The sequence below is a fragment of the Aulonocara stuartgranti genome, assembly GCF_965226115.1.
Source record: "Aulonocara stuartgranti genome assembly, chromosome: 15".
Lineage (NCBI taxonomy): Eukaryota > Metazoa > Chordata > Actinopteri > Cichliformes > Cichlidae > Aulonocara > Aulonocara stuartgranti.
In genome coordinates this window covers 34,289,937-34,314,965 of record NC_138951.1, presented here as the reverse complement: position 1 = coordinate 34,314,965, position 25,029 = coordinate 34,289,937, and the positions used below count along the sequence as shown (strand labels likewise).

Genomic DNA, 25,029 nt, shown 5'->3' with positions numbered 1-25,029 from the left:
ATGTGTGGTAGTAACAGGTAAATGAACTTTTTTTTTTTTAATTATTTGAATATATATGAGTGCTTGTGTATGAATACACAAACAATACATACATGCTTTCAGTTGTGTAATTTAAGTGATCTAGTAGCTCTGCTTTGGAAGTTCAGTTCATGCTAGAAATGTGTTTTGGAGTTTGTACGTGTTTTGTCTCTAGGTGCCACCGCATATATTTATATATAAACATATATAAATAAAACCACTTTTTTTACATTAGTAATTCCTTTTGTGCATAATTTTATATTATTGTTAATAATAAATTAATTAAAGCAACAAAACAATCTGAAGAGCCGGTTCGGAGCCGAAAGAGCCGGCTCTTTTTACTTTCACCTGAACCTGGGGGCGGACCTTCTGCTGGCTAAGGGCCTTTCATTTTCGGCAATTAAGGTTTATTTAGCAGCTATATCTGCTTGTCATATTGGGTTTGACAGGGTGACACCAGGTGCACATCTCCTCGCCATATGTTTTCTGAAAGGGGTTCGACGGCTGAGGCCCGTGCTTAAGTCCAGTGTCCCTGCTTGGAACTTCTCTTTGGTGCTGGAGGCCCTTTGTAGCCCCCCGTTTGAACCCATTGAGTCTGGATATGAAATTTCTTTCATATAAGACTGCATTACTTCTCGCTTTGGCTTTGGCAAAGCGAGTGGGTGACCTTCATGCGCTGTCTGTGCATCCCTCCTGCACACAGTTCTCTCCTGATGGTCACAAGGTCGTATTGCGTCCAAATGCTGCCTATTTTCCCAAGATCATGCCTGCGTCTTATAGCTCAATGGAGTTTGAGTTGCTGAGCTTTTGCATCTGAGGAGCAGAGGAGGATGCATTCTCTTTGTCCAGTGCGTGTGCTACGCACCTACATTGAGCGCACTCAGAATGTGCGTTTATGTGACCAGCTGTTTGTCTGCTTCGCTAATCCAAATAGAGGTAGAGCTCTGTCCAAATAGAGGCTGTCCCACTGGATTATAGAAGCTATCTCACTGGCATACGGCACCAGAGGTCTTGCTTTGCCCCACGGGGTGAGAGCTCATTCCACCAGGGGGATGGCAACCTCATGGGCTCTTTTTAAAGAGGTGCCTGTAGCTGATATTTGTGCAGCAGCTAGTTGGGCATCACCGCACACGTTTATGCGGTTTTATCGGTTATACGTTACAGCCCCTTCGGTGGCTCATGCTGTCCTTTCTGCTGGGTCTACCACTCACTAAGGATGTGGTGGTCCGATTCCGGTTCGGTGGCTGCTCTGTGGGGCGTGTATATATGTCCCATACTTATGTGTTGTACCGAGTGAATCGACTGAAAGAGAACGAATAGTTATGTCTATAACTTCTGTTCCCTGAAGGAGAGGAACGAGGTAAAACACAAGGTGGCCCCACTGAGCAGTTTGGCTCGGTGAAGAGCGGCTATCGAGCTGAAGGATGACTGTGATGACAGCGGCTATATGTGCAGGCGGGGCCGTGCACGTGTCATCACACGTCATCTGCCTTAAAGGCGTGAATAAAGGTTTCGTCAGGCAGGACACGCGAGGGCGTGATATCCTATACTTATGTGTTGTACCTCGTTCCTCTCCTTCAGGGAACAGAAGTTATAGACATAACTATTCGTCTTGTACAGTAGAGCGGAACATTACATTTACTCTCAGCGGAATTCACGGAGAAGGCATACAAGTTCATGCACTGCACTGGCCTGCACCACGATTAGTATAAGGTAAGAATGAATTTTCTTCTATTCGTTATTTCCAGTACAGTAAAAAAAACTCGTTAATATACAGTTTCGGACAAAATGTGGGAGCCCGAAATTTTGTCTACTTTCATCTTACAGTCCGGCAACAAATAAATTGCACTGCGAACACAGTCCAGCAACAAAGAACACATTTTCGTTTCATACTTGTTATATTCCGTTACAAAGCTAGCCTAACGCGTTGAGGGTTCCTTTGTTAGCCTTGCCGTCGCCTCGGCCACCATTGACCCAGACCGTCGCTCTGTGGTTGCTTTTTTGCATAGTACTAAAAAAATAATAATAATAATAATAACTCTGTGATATATGATTGGTAAACGTAACTGTATAAATGTGTTCAATGACTTTGTTACCTTTGATGATTGGAGAGCACCCGCTTCAATTCGCACATGAAAACTTTAGACTCAGTTCGATTGCTCACACAGCATGCCCACGTGACTTTACTTTGCATGCTCACCGGAAAATCAATGCGCAATTATGTGGCTCTAATATTAGAGCCACGTAATTGCGCATTGATTTTCCGGTATGGTTGTGCGTAAGTGCTGCATATAATACATTATGTTCAATGGGAGAAATTTAGTCATTTAACTCTACAGCCAAGTAATTATCCCAAGAGCCGTTTTCCAGTAAGCAGGATTAACAGACTCAACCCATGAAGTCATAGTGCAACACCGAGTTGTAATTTCAGTAAACTCATCTGAATTAGATCGTGACAGATGTTCAGAATTTTCAGCTTTTGATGTCCATCCTGATAAGCACGCATATGCCTTTTTAAACGCATGCATAATTGTATCTACAATACAAGGATTTAGTAATACAGTGGGGTATACAAAGAGCCAAATGAGACTGTTAAGCAGTCTGTAAACCCGACACTGCAGACTGAAAGACAAACTCCATGAACTGAAAACTGACCTTAAATATGAGTGCGGGAAATCCACAGTTTAATTATTTATATAGCACATTTAATTACAACAGGAGCGTTGACCAAAGTGCTGTACAAGAATACAACATACATAATAAAACTTAGAGTATTAAAAGCAAACACCAAATATGAATTAACAAACAACTCTCATGCTGTATTAAAAGCCAGTAAATAAAAATGCGTTTTAAGATAAGATTTAAAAAGATTGACAGTATGAGCCTGTCTGATGTGTAGGGGTAAATTATTCCACAGCTTAGGCGCTACAACTGCAAATGCTCGATCACCTCTATGAACCAGCCTCGACCTTGGTACAGCTAAAAGCAAAAGATCACTTGATCTAAGAGATCTAAGGGGGGTATAAGTCTGCAAGAGGTCAGACAAATACCTGGGAGCCTGTCCATTCAGGGCTTTGCAAGTCAACAATAAAAATTTAAAATTAATTCTGAAGCGGACAGGGAGCCAATGAAGGGAGGCAAGAACCGGGGAAATGTCTTCACATCTTTTAGTACGTGTCAGAAGACGAGCGGCAGCATTCTGGACCAACTGCAGCCTTGCCAGGCAGGTCTGGCTGACTCCAGCATATAAGGAGTTAAAATAGTCCAGCTGGGATATAATAAAAGCATGAATCGCTCGTTCAAAGTTTTTAAAAGATAAAAATGATCTCACCTTAGATAAAAGCCTCAGTTTGAAGAAAGACTGCTGTACAACTGAGCTAATTTGTTTTTCAAAGGTGAAATTGCTGTCAAATATAACCCCCAAATTTTTGGCATGTGATTTGACAAAAGGCTCAAGACTGTGCAGGTTAAAATTAGAAGTGTTGGGATTGCCGCTTGGTCCAAAAATGATCACTTCGGTTTTGTTCTCATTAAAGTTAAGGAAATTAGAAGCCATCCAGGATTTAACTTCACCGAGACACTGAAGTAAGGGTTCTAGTGAGGCAGGACTGTTTCCCTTCTATTGAAGATAGATCTGAGTATCATCGGCATATGAATGAAAACAAATGCTGTATTTTCTAAAAATTAGACCTAAAGGCAGCATATAAATGGAGAACAATATTGGCCCCAGTATAGATCCCTGGGGAACACCACAAGTAAGGGGAGCTGAGGAAGAGATAAAATCGCCAAAGCTAACAGAGAAGGTCCTGTCAGACAGGTATGACCTGAACCACTCTAATGGGGTGCCCTTTACGCCACAATGCTCCAGCCGTGAGATTAAAATGCTGTGGTCAACAGTATCGAAGGCAGCGGTCAGATCTAAAAGCAGAAGCACAGCTGAGTCACCTGAGTCAGTGGCTAATAAAAGATCATTAAGAACTTTTAAAAGTGCAGTTTCTGTGCTATGAAGAGTTTTAAAACCAGACTGAAACCTCTCAAGAACATTGTGTCCATTTAGAAAAGATTGCAGCTGAACAAACACAATCTTTTCCAAAATTTTTGACAGGAAGGGGAGCTTTGAAATAGGCCTGAAGTTAGTGAGGACGGAGGAGTCAAGATTAGGTTTTTTTAAGTACAGGCTGTACAACAGCATGTTTAAAACAGGCTGGCACAACACCTGAGCTAAGGCTGCTATTAAAAATAGCTAAAATGTCAGAACTGACAACCTTAAAAATCTTTTTTAGAAGATGTGTTGGAAAGATAATTGAAGATGAAGTGAAGACAGATAATAATATTGACTATTTAAAAAAAGTTCCAAGAATCCAAAACTAACGCACAGGAAGCCACAAGGTAGACAAACAAAGTGTACAACTTGAAACAGAACAAAGAGTAAAGAGCTGAGGAAAGCTGAGAGCTTAAATACTTGCGCAAGTTGATTAGGGAGAGAGGACGCAGCTGGGAGAAACAAGACACAGGTGAATTGAATCAAACAAGTATGACCAGTGGAAGCAAAAGCAAGTGCACAAAAGACTAGAGGTCAACAATATAAAGCAGTAACCAACTAAAGATAGGACACAGAAATGCAGACTTTGCACTAGGAACACAGAATGCCAGGAGAACAGCTTCAAAGTAAAGAAATGAATAAAGAACAGTATACGCAGAAAATAAAGAATAAAGTTAAAAGACAGCGTGGTCTTCAAGAACCCCGAGTACGATACAAAAATGTAGTTTTATTCAAGTGAACAAAACAATGTAGACCATGTTCATTTTGTTAATAAGTTGGAAAAAAAATAAATACTAAGGACAGCATTTAAAAAAAAAAAATAGATGAATAACATAGATGGGAACATTTGACAATGGAATTGTAACATTATCAAAACAGATTTTTCAGATATGCACAGTAAAAGATGTGGAGATTCAAATTTTTAACCTGGGTGTGTATTTGAAATATGAAAATATTGGTTGAAATAGTTGACATACTGTTATTAAAGATAGGAATATGTATGAAGAGTAGATTCAAAAACTCTATTAACAGAAATATAATCTGTTAGAATCTGATATTTATTTCAGATGTATTCTGTAAATGTTCAGTCTCAATAATTACAGTGATGACCGAGTGTTTCCAAAAGTGCTCAGTCACAATTTTCAGAAGACTGACGTGGAATTTTAAATATGTAAACCTGTTGAAAATAATAATTTAAATTTTTGTCTTTGTAGGATCACAGTAATGTATAGATTTCTAATACAGTCCAAGTTTGTCTACGAAAAAACACCAGCAAGCAGGGTATGTCCTACAACTATTGTATCACTGTAAATGACTAAGACTATAATCGAACTCTCTTCCTTAAACAACGAGAAACATGAAGTGTACTCAGGAGCAGATTCGGGCACAGGCTCCGAGTGAAGTTAACAGAAAACGTTCTTTCCGTCATCATTGATTAATATAGCACTTTAAAAACACACCTGATAGACCAAAGTGCTGTACAATAGAAATATAAATATAGTAATAAAATAGAAAAAACCAGACAAGTATGTGTATGTGATGCAAAAGGTAAAATTAAAAACAAGGCTAGAATGCGTTAATGTTAACTTTGAGTTCTACAACTAGGAATGCTATGAACATGGACTACGGTAGTTCATATTAGAGGGAACAGTAACATGATCTGTGGCCGCCAGAGCTTGGCAAGTGAAACAGTGGTGTGAGAGTTGATGGTGGAACAGCACTGTGGGAACCATTTTTGTGTTGTTACCTTACGTGTGCCGCTACAGGTCACCTTTTGTGTTTTTACGTATGGTGTGTTTATGGAAATGTATTTAAGAGAACCGTAACTCAAGCCAGGTGTTTTTGGTCAGAACAAGCAAACAGTTTGTAAACTCTGTGCCGTTATGATAAATGACATTGGTCAAAGACAAGCAAATAAAACTGATGACTATAAAAACAATCTTAGCCGTACAAGACAAGTATAGCTTGGAGTTGGGCTGTTACAAGTTTAATTCATAACAGTTACATTGCCTCACCCCTGCCATCAAACACTTCAGTGGCTTCAAGTGTAGGCATAGCCTCTACAGCAGGGGTGCCCAATCCCGGTCCTCGAGAGCTACCGTCCTGCAGCTTTTAGATGCATCCCTACTCCAACACAGCTGAATCAAATGGTTTGATTACCTCTTCAGCGTGCCATCGTGTTTGGCAAAGGCCTGATAACAAGCCATTCATTTGATTCAGCTGTGTTGGAGTAGGGATGCATCTAAAAGCTGCAGGACGGTAGCTCTCGAGGACCGGGATTGAGCACCCCTGCTCTACAGGTACTGCAACAGAGGGAGAGCAGAGTCAGGAGGGTCTTGGAATAAGTTCAGAAAAGATCCAAATAGGCAGTCTGAACAGTCTTACTTGTTTGCAGGTGGAGTAATGCACGAATGGATAAAAAAGAGTGAGAGGTTATCAGCTGTTGAGGAGCAAGTGGAGATCCGCGTCCAGGGGAGTGAGGCTATTGCGAGTGTGAAAGGTTGTCCAGGAAGTAACTAAGAAGACATGAACAGAGAGGTAAGTACTACAGCAACGTGAGGCCAATAACTAACATATGTTAACAGATAATATGGCAAAGACTGGTTGTGAACGGTGGTCTTAAATACAGCTGGCTTGATTTGTCTAAGGTGGTGATCCTCAGTTAACGTTAAGGAGGTATGATCAAAGCATGATCGAAAACATTTAACATTTAAACTTGCATAAAATGTTTAAGGGGGATATGGCCTGAAAATATAACATGAATTAAGAAGAAATTTTTTGATATCTTTGAGGTTGGAGACAATGCAGAGAAGCCTTCGGTGGGCAATAGGAAGACTGATCAATGTAACTGCAGCAGATCAACTTCTGTGTGACTTGGCTGAATTGATTCAGGAGGTCGAACTGTCTACTCAGCATGGCCAACAAGGTAAGCACACACATTCCTTGACTCATCAAAAGTGTGAAATAAATTTTGACTCTGTCTTAACCTATTTTCCAAATACACCAAACATATATTTTCCGGCTGTTTTGGATACCAGGCACCTGTGGTTTTCAACAGAGGTAGAGGTAGATCCATTTTCCTTATCACTCGGGAACAGCTTTCATTCCTGAAGTCATGTGGATTCACTGCACCTCAGATGGCTGATATTTTGAATGTTTCACTTCGTACAATTCGAAGACGTCTGCTGTCAGTGACTTTTGAAACCAGTGTGACTTTCAGTTCTTTGTGACACACACACACACACTCACTGTTTATTCAAATTAAATGGTATTGTGAAATTGTAAAAATTTGTATATTTGAATGTGCACCACTAGTCAAGTAATGAAGTGTGTTGTTATTGTAGTGATACATTACTCATGTTTTTTTGCCTGATTTCAGACAGTATCATTTCACCCGTGCATCAATGTATGCGGAACTGACTGATGAACATGTGCAGGACATTGTCGCTGGCAATGAACAAATTTGTCCTAAGGCTGTCAGAGCCTCCCTGCGAGTACGTGGACTATGTGTATAGCGAAGGAGGGTTCGAGCAAGCATGTTACAGATAAATCCTGGAGCAGCTGCCCTTAGAGCAGTTTTGCGGAGACCAGAATGAAGACCATATCAAGATGCAGGTCCAAACTCACTGTGGCACATTGATGGAAATCACACGCTGATAAGGTAACCAAACACACTGATTTGTTGAACACCTATTTTGACCAAAGTGAAATTCAGCATTACATCAAATATAATTGTTGAACAGTAAGATACGTCCAATAGAGCCAGGCCCTGGGATGGGCAGTCCTCTAACACAACTGATTATGTTTAAAGGAGAAGATGAGAGAACAGACAGCGCAAGCAACATACAGAGAAAAATTCTAACTTGACTTGCAATAGTGCCATGTAAATTAATTAAGAGTGTGTTTTCCATTGTTTCAATAACAAAGCAAATAATATTTCTCTTCTTATGGACCACTGTTTTTAGGTGGAGGATAGTCATTCATGGGGCTATTGATGGATACAGTCGTCTTCCTTCATGCCTCGAACAACAACCGTTGCAAGTGGAAAGACTTCAAAATATCTAGGTGACTGGATACATAATGTGAAAAGTTATAATACGCATTTACTATGTACCATTGAGTAGTGGAGATACAAGAACAAGCTGTGTGACACTGACAATAAAAAATGTTCAGTGATTTTTAAAGTGTGTAAGATGGAAGTTGTGAAGTTGAAAGTTTACAACTGAAACAATCTCGATAAAGTCAACTTGATTAATCTAAAAGTTACAGCTGTTGATATTGATAAATACAACTAAAGCATTGAGAGTAAATAATTAAAAAAAACTGTATAGTAGGTCTTGAAGTGGCTCAGTATAGTGTAGTAGATATAAAGTGTGTTGTGTGAAGGCTGTGTGCAGGCAGGAGTGGTAGTAGGAGGACCCAATGTGCAGACACTTGGAGGCGGAACGTGAACTCAAAACAGCTTTAATGCTGAACTCAAAAGGGTAACAAAACTAAGACTCCAAGGTAACCTTTACGCAAACAGACTACACAGCACGATAAGGGTAGATCGCAACACGGACACAGAGAAACACAGGGCTTAAATACACAAAGGGAGTAATCAGGGAATAGGTAACAAGAGGGGCAAATCAGGCCTAATGAGACGCAAAACCACGGAAGCAAAACCAGATGCATTTACATGAGTCATGGACTTTCAAGGTAAAACAGGAAACATAACACAGACTCACAGGCAGGCACTACAACAGAGGGAACAGAGATGTGGGACCAGGGCAGACACAGACACTGACTGGACACGGGGATATAGCAACTAAGGATTACACCGAGACATAAACCATAAGACAGAACTCTAAGAAACCAAAGACTAGAAATGATAAATAATATAATAAACTCAAAACCCTGGGTCAACGACCCAGGCATTCTAACAAAGTGGTTTAGCGTGTGTTTAATGTTGCGACAGTTCACAGCAGAAAAAAAGTGTTAACATTAGTGAGCAGATTATGTTTTGCTTTGTACAGATTATGCTTTTTACAAACATAGTTCTGAAAATACTGGACTCCGGTGTAAAATGTGAGTAAAAAAGAGCAAGCAGTGATTTGCAAATGTCAAATGTTTACACCGAGACAACGTTGTTAAAAATAAGTCCATTTTAATTTGATGGCAGCAATATGTTTCAAAACAGTTGGGATGGGGCAAGAGAAGGCTGGAAAAAAGTGGTACTAAAAAGAAACAGCTGCAGGGATATTTTAAAAGTAACAGGTCAGTTACATGATTAGATATTAAAAGAGCATCTTAGAGAAGCAGAGTTGCTCTGGAGGAAATATGGGCAGAGGTTGATCAATCTGCAAAAAAACTCCATTAACAAATTGTGCAACAATTTCAGAATAATGTTCCCAAGTGTAAAATCTTAAAATATTCCATCCTCTAGAGGCATAAAAATATATTTTATCAAAAGATTCAGTGACTGGAGAAATCTCTTTGCGGAAACAATGAGGCTAAAAGCCATAATGTCAGTGATTTTCAAACGCTCATAGGAAAGTTATCATCATGGAGCATTAAACAGACATGATCATCAGTGCATTTCCTGTATCCTTTGGGGCAACAAACCTGAGTCACACTTGTAGAGAAGTACCTGGTGAGGTGGATTGAGAGGAATATCCATGATGCATGGCAGTTTGTTCACTCACTTCCTCTCCACCACAGCTTCCGAAGTGCAGCCAATCACAGAGCTTGCTCTCCTGATCCAAGAAGAACACATCAAAGTGCACCACTCACCTGAACTAACAGAACATCTGTCATTAACATTTTGATGCACACACAAGCTTGCTCACAAAAAACAGCCTGCCCATCCACTTCTTGTGTACAGCCTCTGTTTTGATCTTCCAGTTCAGCAAATGTATATATGTGGGTGTCCAGGTATTTGTACTCCTCCACCACATCGTATCAGCGGGTTCAGTATCTTATACTTTTGTCAAGATAATGCAGCCGATTGGTATCGACAGTTATCAGAAAGAAGCCATAACCAAGTTACATGGATTCTTTTTTTTTTATAACTTCATGTCATACAGGTAAACTAGTTATGTTATGTTCAATGCTGTCATGTGCCACTCTCTGGTTTTATGTTTCAAATTCGTGTAAGACATCCAGAGTACTCTGATGACATTGACAAGGACATCTCCAATTTACATGGGAAACTATTATTTCATGTTCTTGAGATTACTTATTTACATCACTTTTCAGAAAACGTACATACAGATCTGATTCAAAACTGCATATCTATTTTTTTAATGCATGTTGAAAGGGCAAAAATATTCCTGAGATACTATTAACATTATTAAATTTGAAGGCTATTATACAGTGGTATCAATTTAAACTGAGTAAAACGGTATTTTGATAAAAGTTAAGGTCTCCGTTTGTTTCAGAAAAAGCATACTGTCATTTATTTGCTTTTATTATTTATTTATATGCCCTCCGCGGACCATCTCTGCACTGCGTGGGTGATTGGTGGCTCCCTGCACACTAAGGGCTGCACACAGGGACAAGGCGCTCTAGGTTACGATCAGATCTTCCCTGGGCAGGGAGAGGTGATGAACTGTCTGGCACTTTTTCATTGGCATACATTTAGTACAATGTTTTATTGCCTATGGTGGGGCAGGTCACATACTGGGTGAAGGTGGGCAGTGTGGAGTCCAGCGAGACATGATTAAAGTCCCCTGATATTAGAAGAAGAGCTCTCGGAGATTGCGTTTGCAGTCTGCGGACCACAGAGAGTCACAGGCTGCCTCCACGGATGCTAACGGCTAATAGCTCAATGTCTATGTTGCAGAGTTGTTCTTTCGCAGCGATGTGCCCAGGGATACCACAACTGTCTTTAACAAACACTGCCAGTCCCCCTCCTTTCCTCTCACCGCTGTCTCTCGTCTTGTCCGCCCGCAGCAGCTGGAAGCCGGGCAGCCTACTCACAGAGGGATTACAGGGCAGTGCCGGGGTACTGCCACTGTGACCGGGTTAGCATCATTAGCTCCTCAGTCATATCAGGGAGCGATCTAATATTTACAGTAATTACAGGAAGGAGAGATTGTGTGTAAGGTGTCCTTCTCGGGAGACATCAACCCCGTCTCTTCCCTCACTGGGGATGTAGGGTCTGTCTGCCGGTAGCGCCTGCAGGGCGCAGCGCTAACAGCTGATCCCTAACGTAAACAAAGGAGCCATGCACCGAGTGTCCAAATACGGGTGAAAAAAGTGGAGACAAAAGAAGAGAAAAGTCAACATATAGCACGAAGCGGTAATGCATGATGGCAGAATCTGATTGTTAAGACACAAGTTAAAGGTTAAGAGAAGTAAAGAGGAAAATAAGAAAGAAGCTCAGAAATGAGCAGAGCTGCTATAACAGGTAACACAGTTAAGGTTTCAGAAAAAGCATTCTGTCATTTGTTTGCTTGATCATGCTTTAAACACATCAAAATGCATAGTGGGATTATAATACAAGTCAATACTGTGACAAGCACTGGTACTGAATAGGCAATCACTCAGCAGCAAGGTGAATTGGTGATGCATTAGTGTGGTCTGCACTTCCTCTTCTTTGATTGGGTGAAATGAGTTGAAAGTAATTGGATGAGGGAACCATGGGGAGTGCCCTGCATAATTTCAATAAAACGCAGTTTTAAACGCCTTTACAGCTGACACAGAATGCCGTAAAAAACGGCGTTTTCTGCCGAGTGACGTAAAAAGCGGTGTCCAAAGACAGACGATAACGCCTTTTTTTTTCGGTTTTTTAATTAATTAAACGGCATTTTTTTATGCCATTTCTTAACCAAACGGGTTAGAAAAGGGGTGATATTTGGCACTAATGGCTTGCCATAATGGCTTGCCATACACACATACACCTGCGCGCGCACTCACACGCGCACACACATTGCATTAGGACAGCCTGGTAGCATCATATTCAAAAATTAATTAATTATCAGCACAAAAAACGAAAACAAAACAAAAACCAACCAGAATCACATGCATTTAAAGTCATTACCCCCCCTTTACCATCTGTTCACCCACAGATTTTAAAAAGAAGCTACAAAAGTGAACTCCCATCCTTTGTGCTCACTTCCTACTGGAGGCACCCTAAAGACAACCGGCCCCTCTCAACAGTTGGGAGAAATCATCTGGCAAATAAATAAGCAAAGGAGACCAAACACTGAGGAATAAATCCTCATTTCCTCCTAAGACAGATAGATCTTTATTGTCAATGTTACCAGAACAATGCAACACAGTGAAAAACATGAGGTGTAATCTTATGCAAAACATTAGACGCTATATATAGGCGGTGCAAAATTTTGTTCAGTTCAGTTCATTTTTATTTCAAACATGTGCCTTCACAATCATTACAAAATATCATTCCATTATATGTTTGAAAAGGAGTAGGCAGAAGTATTTACTTATTTGTCCCTACCCCCTCAAGTGCAAAATTTTGTATTGGGTTTCTCCCAAGTGGTTGCAAGTAAAACTAGATCTAGTTATGTTAATGGCTCCTTTCCAATCCTCATCAGTATATTGATTATTCAGATCTCTCTCCCATTTTTAAACAGCACTCATTGTACTGCTACTATGAGCATACAATAATGAATAAAATGCAGAAATAAAATGAGTTCTGTCTTTTCACTTAATAAAAAACTGTCTCCAAATTATCATATAGCTGTTTCTGCAGATTGTGAAATTTTGGGATGAACAAATTTAGGAACCTGAAGAAAGCCAAAAAAAAAAAAAAAGTTCTGTAGGAATATTAAAATGTGACTGCAATTGCTGAAAGTTCATCAGTGTGTTGTTTTGATACAAGCCCCAAATTATCCTTAGCTCATTGTTATGCCACATGTCAAACAGACTGCTAGGCATTCCTGGAACAAAGTCTCAGTTTCTTAATAAAGGAGTCAAAAATTAAGTGCAATCTTCTCTACCCAACCTTTTACACATCTCCCTTCAAACCCTAACTGTATTATAAATAATTGGGTTATTCTTAATCTCTGTTTGTGATTTCTTTTTGTCACAGACAACCAAGCTCCAAAGTGAAGAAGTTAAAACAGACCAAGAGTGTAGGTGGGAAGAAGAATTGAAATAAGCATGTTATCACTCCCATAGAAAACAGGCATGACATGCCCAGTTATAGAAAATACATTTGGCAACCCTCAGTGCTCAGGAATAATAGAATACATGTACCTTCATTATGTATTTAAAATACAAAATATGCGTAACTGTATTCTGTTACAGTTACTGTTTAAAAAGGTAATAATTAGAATACTTTGTTGAAATAAATGGATTACATGGCTTTTCCTGTTTCATATGTTAAGCTATCCTCTCGCTATCCCCTCCTAATTTTGGTAAATCCACACATTGCTGGAAACCCAACCAAAACAAGAAATAAGAGGCTCTAATGTAAGTGTCCTGTTAATGTTGGTGTTCCATTCAATGCAAACTTTGCCAGGAACCAAGCTGCTCTCAGCGTCAAAAGACTTTTTTTTTTTTTTTAAACTAATGTTAGCCAGTTAGTGGTAGCTACATGAGTTATGTGCAATTTCAGTATCTTCAATGTCCTATTGCTGTGTGACTTATTGCTATTACTGAAGGCTACTAGCCACCGAGCTACAATTGTTAGCTGACATTAGCTGAGGTTAATTCATAGACCACAGACTGTTAGACTTGATGGATAGCATTAACAACCTGCTAGCTGCAAATAATCCTGTGCAGTTCTGAAGGTAGTCTATGAACTAACCTCAGCTAATGGCAGCTAACAATATGAAAAAACTGTTCATGTCAATAAAATATCAAAGACTGAGAATACTCCTGCCATGGCACTCAGGAACAAAATGACTGTAAGTGGAGCATCCAGCAGCAATCCCACGAGCACAAGGGCTATTATTAAGACATAAGGGACGCCTTCCACACACTGTCTTATTCGCCTGCACGATTACTTAGCGTCTCTGTGTGTTGATCTTGCTGAAGACTGTTCTTCCATTGAGTCTGTTTATCAAACTGTTTGTGTTTCAATCCAGGGTCAAATTATGAACTCACTGTGACCGATTCCAGGGACTCTTATGTTGTGGCTAACCCTTGTATAAGTAAGGCTACGTTCACACTGCAGGTCTTAATGCTCAATTCCAATTTTTTGATCAAATCCGATTTTTTTGTCTGGTTGTTCACACTACAAATAAAATGTGACAGCAAACGCGCTCTAGTGTGAACCCTCAAAGCGGCCCGCATGCGCAAAGAAGACGTCACACACAACACGCTCTGTTTAGACCCAGACCAAACAGTATTGTTTGACTGATGGCCCTTAATATAAAGACTTTTTTCGGACTTTACGTTTCCCAATTTTGCTTTAAGTTATAAAGTTATTTATATATGGCCTAATAATTATCCTTATTGCTGTTTTAGAGAGGAGCGGTGCTTCAAAGGATAGCTGCAGATTTCTGTCAGAATCTGCAGATTATACAGTACAAATAAAATGTTCACGTTTCTCCAACGCTGTCTTCCCAACAGTTTCACTGGATGGCCAGGAAGCGTTCATGATGTCTTCTCGGGCGCTTCTCCGGCGCTGATAATTGGCGTCTGTCTTGTGTCAGTGACATAAAAGATGGATTTAATGCGACATGACCATTTAGACAGCAGTCGCTTTCTGAAACATCAGATATGTATCGGATTCAGTACCACATACAAAAGTGACCTGGGTCGGATTTGAAAATATCAGATTAGTGCTGTTCAAACTGTCATACCATGATCGAATATGGGTCGCATAGGGTCAAAAAAGTCAGATTTAAATTTGAAAATTTAAGTAACGTGCCCATAAACACTGATATGAGTGTTTTTCATGAGGCTGAACTGATTAATTTCAAGGTTGACACTGTCAGAGTCATGCTGTGAGACTGAAAGAACTGTGTTTAACTGTTTAGAGGGAGCATCTGAGGAAAACATGGACCATGTCAAAGACTCAGGAAATTCAAAGACTGTTTCAAGTGTTGCTCCCATATCAGCACCTCAAGAAGTTAATGTTCTGGACTCTACTCCTGCTCCAGGGCGGACCACTTGACCTCGCACCCACGTCTGATCCTTGGGCGGGAGGCAGTGGTCATCTGCCTGTGCCAGTTTCGGCTCCTAAGGTCAAAGCAGCCATGAATCAGCCATCTCTTGCACCTGTATCGATACCTCGGGTGAGAGTGGCTGGTGTCCGGTCTGTCCCTGCACCCACGCCAGTTCTCAGGGCGAGGCCAGTCAGGACACCAAGACACCCAGTCTCTCGGGTGGGAGCCATTGGTGCTCAGCAGGCGTCTGAACCTGATCATGTTTCAGCTGGAGTCTCTGGTGAGCTCTCTCAGTCACCAGCTGTCTCTGCTGGTGGTTCGGGGGAGTCCACACAGCCGCCTAGGGCTTCCTAGCCAGCCGGAGGCTCAGCCGAGCCCGTCAAGCACGGCCTGCCTCCCCAAATCCACGTTCAGTACCGCCTGTCAAGACAGCACGTTCACGGAGACCCAGTTATGTTTTTGGACTGGGTGCTCCAGATTGTTTTGTTTTGTTGGCTGTTCTAAATTTAATATAATAAAAAATATTTTATTTTTAAAATAATCTTAAAATGTTACTCTACAAAATTTGCAGCAATTTGTTTATTATTTTTAGGTGCGTCTGTGGGACCCAGGAAGATCGTATACCTGCATCTCTACCAACTTGCATTGCACTTTCTGTGCACTCCAGCCTCTTCTGTTCGATGTGAGATTATTTTCTCTAAGGCAGGAGAAATTATCTCCCAGAAAAGAAACAGACTCGGCCATCGCACAGTGGAACAAATTCTCTTAAATAAAACCCCAACATAATAACTTTAAATGCATCATGTTTTTACTTTACAAGTTCATAAGCATTTTCCCTTTCCAATTCACAATCAATTCCAGGTTCAAAAATATGTATAAGAAAATGGCCTAATATAATATTATTTATAAACATAGTTGTCCAGCTGTCCAGTGATTAAAGTACCTGGAGTCAGGACCTCACAGCAGAGGCATACTCCAAAATGTGTTGTACGTTATTATTATGTATTTTTTGTCTATTGTATTTACCAACATCAAGAAATCACAGCTCCCCCAAGAAAAAAACCCCATTCATATTCTTTGCCACCAATGGTCACCAGAGAGGACTGTATTGAAAAGAGAGTAATGAACCTTTTTTTTTTTTTTTTTAAACACAAAATACAATGGTAAATGGACTGGTTCTTATATAGCGCTTTTCTACCCTTCTGAGCACTCAAAGCGCTCTATAAATGCTTCAGAAAACTTTGTTTGGCCAGAAATACCTAATACCCCCCTTCCCTCCCCAAATAAGCTGATCTTGTGATCCATAGGAAAAAGGAAACTGGGCCCCGTGAAACCAAGCTAGAGTCACCGACAGAGGCAAAAAGAGAAAGAAAAAGCAAATAAAATAAAAAATTCCCCTCCATACTTCCGCACACTACTGTGAAAATAAACAAACCTCGTTATTCAATTATATTTCTACCTTAAACATTCTAGTTTATGACAAAGACGTAAAAAAAAAAAAAGAGGGATGAGGGGGGGACGTCAAACTTTTGACACAATCCTCCTCCAACGAGTCTACATCTGGGCCAAGTTTCATCTCTATCCGCTGCAATATTCATCGAAATTTATAGAACAATTATGTGTCAAGGCTTGCTGTGTGCCTTTCACAGTTGCACTCAAGAGCAGAACTCGGGCACATCAGGGAATAATCCAAACGGTGATTTTATTAAACCACAACAACATACAAAATACCACGAGCAACAATACAAGGAGGAGGGGGGGGGGGGGGGGATCAAGCCTTCCACTTAACTCATTCACTGCCATTGACGTCTATAGAAAAACTTACGTTGACTGCCATTGACGTCTATAGACGTCAATTACGTTTTTCAATGGGAGGGGCTAGAATACAACCTCAGGCAACTTGAAAAACTGAAGCCCACCAGCAGTAAAAGTAGACCTGCAAGGAGGTGCAGGGTTTGCGCACGTAAGGGATTGCACAGTGAGACAAAAATGTGGTGCAAGTCTTGTTGTGTGCCCTTGCATCCCGGAAAGTGTTATAATGATTACCACACAAAAGTGAATTATTCATTGTGAATAAATGTTTCACTATGTACATTTTATTTTTTCATATATTTGTAAATAAATTTTTTTGATATAACATAACCTTTCTCAGTGTTATTTCTGTTTTATAGAAGTGAAAAACTATTTTATATGTTAGAGGTGTCACAAAGCAAGAAATATTAGTGTCAAAGGCACTTTTCTGCTTGAAATGTATTTTTCACAAAAAGCTTGTTTTCTCCCTTTTTTTGGTCAAAACAGGCATTTTTGGTGGAACCCACCTCTCTTCTACAGCTGATTACTAAAGAATGGAAAATGGTAGAAACAAGCTTTTTTTTTTGGATGAAAGAAGAGAGTCTGTTCTTCATTTTGGTAGGTTCAGCGTTTATATGATCATAACACACAGTTTTCTGTGGCTCTTCAAAAATGAGTAAAAATGCTCAAAAACCCTGGCAGTGGGGAGTTACCTGATTTGAAAATGGCTGGCAGTGAATGAGTTAACAGGGAAATCATACTGTTAGTGTGAAAACACCCAGGAGGAATAACATGATCAAAAAACAAAAACTCAACAACATATATACGCCAGGTTATTAGGGACATGAGAAACACCAGGGAACATAGCTGAACAGAATCTTACTAACGAGACAAGGAAAAGCAAAACTAAACACAACACACACAACATATACAACATATCAAATAATAAAATTGACAACATAAATAAAACAGGAAGTAACAAACATAGACTAGGACTAAGACATATGAACTGAGTGGAAAAAAAGGGACACTTAGAAGCACAATGAAACAATATTATAGTGAAAAGACTAGAGACAGCCCAAATATAATCCACATCTAAAACTCCAAAAGAACAAGTCATAAGTTTAAGTTAGAATGGAAACGTCCTAAAACTGAAAATGCAGGGTCAAAGACCCAGGACATCATGTTCATGTTCTTTTATGATATTTATTGACTCAATGTCATAGTGTTTAGCTTATTTGCATGACAGGTCTAAAGTTCCATGGCTTTGAACAGCCAGAGAATCCAATTCCCAGCCCAGAGCAGCTAAACGTAACTTTTAACATTCTGTCATTCTGCTTCTATATCAAAAATCCACTTAAAATAGTCCAAAAAAAAAAGAAAAATATTATTTGTCACTTTCTGATAAAAACACTTAAAGTTAAATGAAATTATTCAACACTATATACATTATTCACAAGGACACAAAGACTTCAAAATGATAAAGAAAATGTTAGAAAACCCATTTGTTGTCTTGACAACATACATTCATCTTCACACAGAGAGCGGTCCCATTCTCCAGCCTCTGCTTTCCAAAACTGCTCTGTGTTCATCTGGAGGCACTGTGTGTGAAACCACCTGGAATAGCTGTCACACTGGATGTTCAAAAAAACAAGTATCTTATCACCTCATTTTAGATGACTATATTGATTAATCTGCCGTTAGTAGGTGTTGGACACTGTGTTCCTTATCAAATATTCAAAAGCCAAAAAAAAAAAAAAAATTACATGCAAGCTAAGGGTGAATTTTCCCTTTTGCTCACTTACATCACTACGAAAAATAATAATAAAGGCAAGTATACAAAATAGACTTTCTAAAATAAATTCCTCAATTATAAATAAGTCTTACCCATTTGGTGATTGAAGGCCCTGGAATCGGTGGTTTTCGAGTAGAACACATGGAACAATTGTTCTCTGCCTCAAACACTATTAGAAATATCTTTAAGTTAGGAGCTAGGACATATTAACATACAAGTGCTTTCTTTCTGCTTTAACAGTTCACACACCTGAGGCTTCCAGTATTTTTTGTAGCAATTGCTCCACGTTGCTGTACCATTGCCTTCATCGTTGTTCGAAATGTAAATTTGATACTTGTCCACATCCTCGGTGTGGCATCCTTCACATACAAAAGCAGTAAATGTAAATTAGACTATTAAGCAATATCACAAAATAACCACCACCAATTACTTTTTGATACTCAATTATTATTACATAGGCCCACCTACAGTACTTTCCCAGTCCACCAATGGACCCTGGCCTACATATTTGGGAAGCACTGCTGCTCTAATGGAACATTTTTATTTATTCACTATACTACATTTACGGTATTTTTGAAAACACAGAGTCACCTGTGCAATATACAGCACAACGATCAAAACCTTTTTCACATATGTGGAAAAAAAAAGGTTAAGTCATTCAGTCACATCCACTCTGTGATGGCTGTATAAAAAACCTTCTCCACTTTTTAAAGACTCAGTCATCAACATGTTTTTCACTTCTACCAAAACCTTACTGACTTTGGAAAGGGTACTGCGAAATTTAGCTGTAGAGTATGAAGTGATTGATGAGGTTCCAGTGGTTTCACCTCACTGTGGTGAACACCCTTTTATCTGTGATGGAATCACAGTAACAACAACTTCTGTTTCCTTTCTTTTCCACAGCGCAGTGCCTATATGCCTACTTTTAGAAGATATTTAAAATTTCTGTCAAGTAAAAGTGCTTTCATTCTGTTTTATCATATGGAAACACATAAATTACTATACTGTAACATACCCTCATAGAAACCTAAAATATTTAAAGGCCAACTAATGCATGTATGGTTTTTGTGCACAGCATTGTGACTTTAACAATTTAAAGTTGGGAACGTGTCACGAGTTTCGTGTGTTTCATTTTGTATTCCGATTTATATTTAAGTCCACTTTGTTATGCTAAGGATTTATTCTATAGTGCCAAGGTTGTTCTTTTTAGCTTTTTGATTATTAGAGTCCCTCTTGTGTTTTTGCCCTCTGTGTGTCTGTGTTTATCTTTGTTGCGAGTTCTTGTGTCTCGCTTCCCTCGTGTTTCATTCTCTTCCCCCTGCCTGTCATGTTTATCGATGTTTCCCCAGTCATGTCTGTGTGTCTGTCTGCATCTATGTGTTTGTGTTCCCGCTACTTCCTGTTTTACTTTTGTAGTCTCCTGTCTGTGTGCACCATGTTTTGCTTTGCTTCTTTTACTTTGAAGGTACCTCGTCTCATGCGTTATGTTTAGCTTTCCATTCTCTGTCTCGTTGTGTGTAATTGGTCCCAGCTGTGTTCACCATCAGTTTCCCGTTCCCTCATCATTGTCTGTGTATTTAAACCCTTTGTTTTCTTCTGTTCAGCTTCGCGATCTCCCTCATGCCCGCCTGTGTGTTCTTTTCATAGTTTTCCAGTTTGGTTTTGTATTGACTCGTGCCAGCAATAAAGCTGAGTTTTTTGAGTGGAAGTTTCATGTCCTGGAGTCTGCATTTGGTCTTCCCTTCCTGCCTGCTGCACACAGATCATAACAGAATGCTAATTTCCTCAATTTGACATCTGTGTAACCTACCGCAATGAAAAATTAATCAGCAGGGGAAATCTATTAAAAGGAAGACTACTAGAAATGGAAGAGAAATAATTTTCAGCACAAGAGAACACAGTGTTGCACTTTGTTTAATACACAGCTTTCTGACTTAAAAATGCTCAGGTTCTTGTGATGTAACCGTCTCCTTTCTGAACTGTGTATGAAAGACAGAGCTGCACCTCTAGTGATCATTATGTTAGGACTGATCATTATGTTTTCATTAAAGTTTATAATGATTGATTTACCTGTAATTTATACACTGTGTTGCCCTTTCTCTCCTTGTGGTCTTCTCTGGAGGTGGCTCGTATATTTGATCCTTCCGTATCTTCTGGGCTCTATAAGACATGCTGTGACTTTAATTCAAGCAACAGTTGACCAATAAAATATTGTTTAATGAAGTGGTTCTTATACTTTTCTTGCTAGGCCCCCCTTTGGTTTTGTTTTCAAACTCCCGTGCAGTTTATTTCGTAAACAAATAAAAGTAAACTGCAATAAATTACAGGTAGCAATAAAATAAACTACTAACTCTTTTATGCTACGCTCATACCTACATGGGTATTTTTTTATAATGCAATATTTATTTGCTTTTAGAACAAAGGGAAACTGTCTTTTACAGCACACCAAAAACAATATATTAGGTTTCTCGAGAACATTACAGTACATGGGTATTTTTGAAAACGCAGCTTTTTCTGTGTTTGGATCTTGCGTCCACACATAAACAGCGTTTCGAATCACTGAAAACTGAGATTTTTTTTTTTCAACTCAGTTTTTGCGTTTGTGGACGAGGAATACGGAGTTCATCACGCAACGTCAAAGCTGTGCGCCACGTTATTGTTTACATGAGATAAATTTCTACAGTGGTAGATGGCGACAAAATACTGTTAATCTTAATATCTGCAGTTTTTTGTTTTTTTTTACACACACACACACACACACACACACACACACACACACACACACACACACAGTCCCGCTATTTAGAAAGACAGAGGCGTCATGGTGTAATTATTTTACATGTAGTTGCTTTTTTTCCTGTGTAATAATATTCAACATTGCTATCAATACGTTTTTCAAAAAATACCTCTCTGTGCAAAATGGGTTCAAAAACATGAACAACTGTGAGATACTGTTTGTCTGTAATTTGGGCTGGAGGAACAAATTGTGACGGATCAGACTGATATTATTTGTATCTTTACTGTATAAAGAGCGAACCTCTCCAAAATGTCAGGAGTAGTTAGTCAAGAAGTAAGAAGTGTTTATAAACTAAAAATCAAGAATGTGGGATACGGACAAACAGTGATTTGGACAGCCCACCGCGTGCTCCTGATGTAGGGGAAACTAATTCTGTCGGGGAGACCTACCTCGGCACTTGTGCAGGTGAAGCTAAAGGCAAGATATGCTTTATCATATTTTCTAGTATTTGACTTGGAAGGAAGTTTGTTTGGAAACATATTTGGCGATGCTTCATCTCTTGCTTTGCGTTTGTGTGGGAGCCCCATCAAAAACCTGTCCATTTTTCATACTGCATCCCCCTTTGCAATGGCTCTGCGCCCCACACTTTGGGAACCTCTGGTTTAATGTGTGATGTTTAATGGTATATTGCATTTCATGGTTTTCAAGTGTTTAGTCTTGCAACACTTTTATGTTACCATATTTTTTGGACCACAAGGCGCACCGGATTATAAGGCGCACTAAGCGAAACAAAACAGTCAGATAAGTCAAATTTTGCTCAACTCATTCTAATTGCTTTCTCCACTTCCATACCATTGATTCATTAATGTTGAATTCTCTCGCAGCTGCATTATTCCCACGTTGTTGCAGTATATTAATGACTAACCTCGTATTGTGGATGGATTATCTCAGTAGTTCTCCTGACTGAAGTTTACAGCATCCTGCCAAGCGATTGCATTTGTGCCCAACCATCGGGAACCCTCACGTAACTTTATCAAGTGGAAAAAAGTTAGCAATTATCCTCCAGCTTCATTGTGGCTACGTCCACACGTACCCGGGTATTTTTGAAAACGCAGATTTTTCTATGCGTTTGCACCATTCGTCCACGTAAACGGCGTTTTCGGTCACTGAAAACGGAGATTTTTGCATTTACGTGTGGACGAGAAAAACTGAGAAAACGCAGCGTCAAAGGTGTGCGCCTTTTTTGACGTCACACTGTGCCGAAAATCTCAGTTTTCAAAAATACCCGTGTACGTGTGGACGTAGCCTGAGTTTATTATGCTAACATAGTTGTGTTGCTAGTGATCATTTGGACTAGCTTGTATATAATGATGTGCTACATGTAGCACATCATTATATACAAGCTAGTCCAACTTCAATAACCCTACAAAAGTCATTGCTGTTTAGTTTTCCGTCTTTATTTATCCTGTTAGTGATAGCAGAGCTGTATGTTTTAATTTTTTTTTTTTTTTTTTTGTTGAGAGAAGTCTCTCAGTCAGAACATGGTATATTACGTTTAGGTGGAAACTATTCTGTTTTCATGGATGCGTGGATGTTAAACTTAATTGTTGCACCTGTTAAAGCAGCAACACAGATCATTTTATTAAAGATGAAGGAATTCAGACAGTTAACTCTCAGTGATGCCGCAGTGTTCGTTTGACTTTGGGACCTGAAGCAGAGTTTTCTCCCAGATTACTCCAAGGCTCCTGACTACGGTAGCTGTAAAGCTCCAACAATCCATCAAGCGGTATGGCTTCATAGCTTACCAAAGTCGTACTAAAACAGAGTCTTGAGTGCCGTGTACCACGGAAAATCTGTTCAAGGTCAGTAAGCACAACCAGAATTCATAAGGCACACTGTCGATTTTTGAGAAAATATAAGAATTTAAAGTGCGCCTTGCACTGCAGAAAATATGGTAGTCTTGACATCAATGGAAACTGAATTGCCATAATTAGTAAATTCATAAACCAAAAGCAATGATTACCTTAGGTCAACTTCTTAAAGTTGTAGTTGGATCCTCTGTCAGATTTCCTTGTCCTTCACTATCTGCAAATGAGTCACACAACAGTTCTCTGCATGCCCTCTCAATTTCCCCTATAGTTTCTTCCTCCTTATCAATAAGACAAATCTGAAACTGCTGATTTTTTTATTTATTTTTTTAAGTCACTTTTACATTATCATGGTAGTCTCAACAATGACATCAGCACATGCCCTGGTAGAAAAGTTGTAGATTGCAATTGAGTACAAAAATACATATGCCACAATGAGGATATACACAAATGTTTTAAATGGAGGTCCAAATGCTGTTTCTCGGGTATACCTGAGTTTTGGATCAGAGAGAGCGCTATGTCCAGTCTGAGCCTGGCAACCCCCTCCTCGTCAACAGGGTAGAGTATATTGGTCCCTGAAAGTATTTGTTCTGCAAGCTGAACATTGTCTACTCATTAGAATCTGTTCATTCAGGTACAATACACCATGAGCATTTTACTTACCTTGCATACAAAGACACCACAGGATGTTAGGTCCTGCTGTTTTGGATGGGCAACAGTTGAACACGTCCATTTGCCAATGGTTGGACATTTTCTCCTAACCAGAGCTGTGTAAAAAAAACCCAAAAAACAACAACAAATACACCAGGTACTGAATGTTATTCAGTGCAGCAGCCTTATGTAATTCACATGTAGAAAAATGACTGCTGTGGTTAACATTAGCCTTTTTTACTTACCTTGTTACATTCCTGCACTTATCCATTTGTGCTTGTGTTGCCCCAAATGGGTCAACAAAGACAACCCGCATCTCTTTTAGATACATTATCTTGAAAAACAAATGGAGATCATGTTAAACCTAGTAATTTCATTTCAAATTCTCATGGTTGTGTGATGTCTTATGTTGTGAAAGCAGTTTCACCCCGGTTCGTTGATTCCTCAGGCCTCCAGAAAGAACACCGGGACTCAGTCAATTCACAACACTTTTATTAATCCACACTCATTGATTACACCTTCTAGAAGGGAGATGTACAGGACCCCGGAATTCCTCTGCAGATCTCAACTCCTTTGTCTGTTAAACAGTTTTGTTTATGTGACCCACCCCTTCTAAGCCCTCTGCCAGGTGCCATAAAACTAAGCACTATGTTTACATGTTTGTGTGCGCATTCGTGTGTGTAAGTGCATATGTATACAGTGTTGGGAAGGTTACTTTTAAAATGTATTCCATTACAGAATACAGAATACATGCCCCAAAATGTATTCTGTAATGGAGTAACGGAATACGTTACTCAATGACAGTAACGTATTCTGAATACTTTGGATTACTTAATATCATGCTTTTTACAACAACGTGAATGTACTGTTGCTGTGTGATTTATTACTATTACTGAAGGTCCGCGACTCCGAACTGTAGTAAAGGGACCTCTGACTAATACGGCGGGGTCCCTGTCGGCTTGTAGCCGAAAAATAGCTTTACTTTGTTGTGTGGGTCAACTTTTCTTGCGAGGGACAGAGAGAGGCGTTGAAAGGCTGCTCCAACGGAACTTATTGTTTTCGGA

The 25,029-nt window shown here is 39.6% G+C and overlaps 2 long non-coding RNA genes across 3 annotated transcripts; one reads left to right on the top strand and one right to left on the bottom strand.

Moving 5' to 3' along the window:
* The first annotated feature begins 345 nt into the window (after nucleotides 1-345).
* Nucleotides 346-9,184, top strand: LOC309689950. Its single transcript, XR_014271564.1, has 4 exons — nucleotides 346-1,731; nucleotides 6,456-6,598; nucleotides 6,853-7,721; nucleotides 8,026-9,184. It is a non-coding gene; the product is annotated as an uncharacterized lncRNA (long non-coding RNA).
* A 7,786-nt stretch (nucleotides 9,185-16,970) lies between these two features.
* On the bottom strand, nucleotides 16,971-24,641 carry LOC309689319. Of its 2 annotated transcripts, XR_014271335.1 has the most exons (9): nucleotides 24,393-24,641; nucleotides 24,211-24,299; nucleotides 23,978-24,081; nucleotides 23,806-23,911; nucleotides 23,470-23,531; nucleotides 20,780-20,869; nucleotides 18,959-19,068; nucleotides 18,802-18,878; nucleotides 16,971-18,548 (listed from the first exon to the last, which is right to left on the bottom strand). It is a non-coding gene; the product is annotated as an uncharacterized lncRNA (long non-coding RNA). The 2 variants fall into 2 exon arrangements; XR_014271334.1 differs by having other exon boundaries at nucleotides 24,211-24,641.
* Nucleotides 24,642-25,029: the final 388 nt, after the last annotated feature.